Source organism: Erythrolamprus reginae, chromosome 4 (genome assembly GCF_031021105.1).
Source record: "Erythrolamprus reginae isolate rEryReg1 chromosome 4, rEryReg1.hap1, whole genome shotgun sequence".
NCBI lineage: Eukaryota > Metazoa > Chordata > Lepidosauria > Squamata > Dipsadidae > Erythrolamprus > Erythrolamprus reginae.
In genome coordinates this window covers 3080593-3082890 of record NC_091953.1, presented here as the reverse complement: position 1 = coordinate 3082890, position 2298 = coordinate 3080593, and the positions used below count along the sequence as shown (strand labels likewise).

General features: G+C 40.9%; 1 protein-coding gene across 1 annotated transcript in view; it reads left to right on the top strand.

Moving 5' to 3' along the window:
* P2RY2 (purinergic receptor P2Y2) overlaps positions 1-1687 on the top strand; it is a 38254-nt gene extending 36567 nt beyond the window's left edge. Inside the window, exon 2 of the mRNA XM_070751614.1 lies at positions 1-1687. This exon is cut by the window's left edge and continues 1346 nt beyond it. The gene's annotated coding sequence lies outside the window, so the exon portion shown is untranslated.
* Positions 1688-2298: the final 611 nt, after the last annotated feature.

Here is a 2298-nt window from a genome sequence, read left to right as displayed (position 1 = left end):
AGAGGAGATTATGTCTTCGGTAAAAAATAATAATAATGTAAATCAGACAGTGGCTGCGTTCCCACAACATGGCAACAGGGTTAAAATGTGGCTTGGCAGGACAAGAAACCAGGATGACACGGAGGTCTTATCACTTCCTTGTTCCTAAATACAGTGGTACCTCTACTTAATAATGCCTCTACTTAAGAACTTTTCTAGATAAGAACCGGGTGTTCAAGATTTTTTTGCCTCTTCTCAAGAACCATTTTCTACTTAAGAACCCAAACCTGGAAAAATTTCCCAGGAAATTTGAGAGCGGCACGAAGGCCTTGCCAGTTTCCTGCCATTCCCCCTTTAATCCCGGCCATCTTGGGTTTTTCTAGGCTGCCAGAGGAGCCTTGCGGTGGCGCTTAAGGAGGCTTTGGCAGTCCAGAGCGAACAAAGCATTTTCCTTTCTCTGGGCGCTTGGAGAGGGAATAAACCTCTAGGGTTAATCTAGAAGCAGTTTTCCAATATTTGAAGGCCAGCTTCCAGAGAAAAGAAATGCTCCCTTCGCTCTGGGCACCGACTCTCTTCCTCCTCTTCCTCCTCCTCCTCCTCCCCCCCAAATTCCAAGCTTTTATTTCTTTCCTAATTGGGTTTGCACACATTATTTGCTTTTACATTGATTCCCATGGGAAAAATTGCTTCTACTTACCATTTTTTTACTTAAGAACCTGGTCACGGAATGAATTAAGTTCTTAAGTAGAGGTACCACTGTAATTTTAATGTTATTCCTTTGCAACAATGGACAATTTCCTCTTTATTAATGTCCCTCTGGGACTATTTGGAAAGGTTTTGCTTCGGAGTGTAAAAATAACAATTGTGCCGATCTAGTAATTTGTAGCAGTACTAATAGTCCTTTGGGGTTCGTGATGTGGTAATTCAGCCATTGAAAGTAGAGACCTTTTAATAAAGCGTGTTTAGGCTGGGAAAAAATGCCACCAGACACTGATTTTGGACTAAAATAAAGCTAACACGTTGGTGTTCCTACCATATTAACATGTTGGTTGAACCAAACCATCATGCTAAGCCATTCTGGCATTACACAGCCTGTTTAACTCAGTTAAGGAAAGACCTAATGGAAATAAATGTTCTTTAACGATTTCTAAATTTAATTAACATTAACCTCGATAGAGGTTTTTTGGTGGCTAAACGTGTAGCGTTAAATTAAACAGATTACTACAACGGGTTAATCTAGAAGCAGTTTTCCAATATTTGAAGGGCTGCGGCAAAGGAGATTTAGGGGTCAATCTATTCTCCAAAGCACCTGAAGACAGAACACGAAGCAACGGGTGGAAACTAACCAAGGAGAGAACAATTGACCAGTGGAACGACTTGCCACCAGAAGTTGTGGGTGCTCCATCAGTGGAGGTTTATAAGAAGAAACTGGACAGCCAGTTGTCTTAAATCTCCTAGGATCTTCTGCTATAGCAGGGGGTTGGACTAGAAGACCTCCAAGATCCCTTCCAATTCTGTTATTCTGTTACTGCGGTTCAATAATAACATACTGTATATAGTGTATCATTTTAGGCAATGTGATTTATTTGTTGCATCACAAATGTGTGGTGAGAACAACATCACTGAGTTCTCTTGATTTTTAAGAGGTCACCTGAATTTGTAATATCGTACTGTAATTGATAAAACGTTGCACGACTAATTCATGATATTCATTCACCTCTCTATTTTATGGACACCCATTCATTTGCAACGGGGAAAATCCACGTGGTCCGATGCCATGAAGGGCTTTATAGGTCATTACCAACACTTTGAATTGTGACCGGAAACTAATCGGCAGCCAGTGAAGGCCGCGGAGTGTTGACGAGATATGGGCATATCTGGGAAGGCCCATGATTGCTCTCGCGGCTGTGGCCTTCATGATCCTCCCTGGTCATGTGATTAAAATTCAGTTGCTTGGCAACTGATTCACATTTATGATGGATGTAGAGTCCCGTGATCCCCTTTGCAACCACCTGACAAAAGTGTTACTAACTGAATAATTGCAGCAATTCATGCTGATTTTAAGAAGATGTTGGGTAACCATTTGTCTGAAGTGCTGTAGGATTTCCTGCCTAAGCAGGGGGTTGGACTAGAAGACCTCCAAGGTCCCTTCCACCTCTTGTTATTCTATTCTATTCTATTCTCTACTCTGTTCTATTCCATTCTTTACTCTATTCTCTATTCTATTTTATTCTATTCTGTATTGCATTCTATTCTATTCTATTCTATACTCTACTCTCTGTTCTATTCTCTATTCTCTATTCTCTGTTCTGTTCTGTT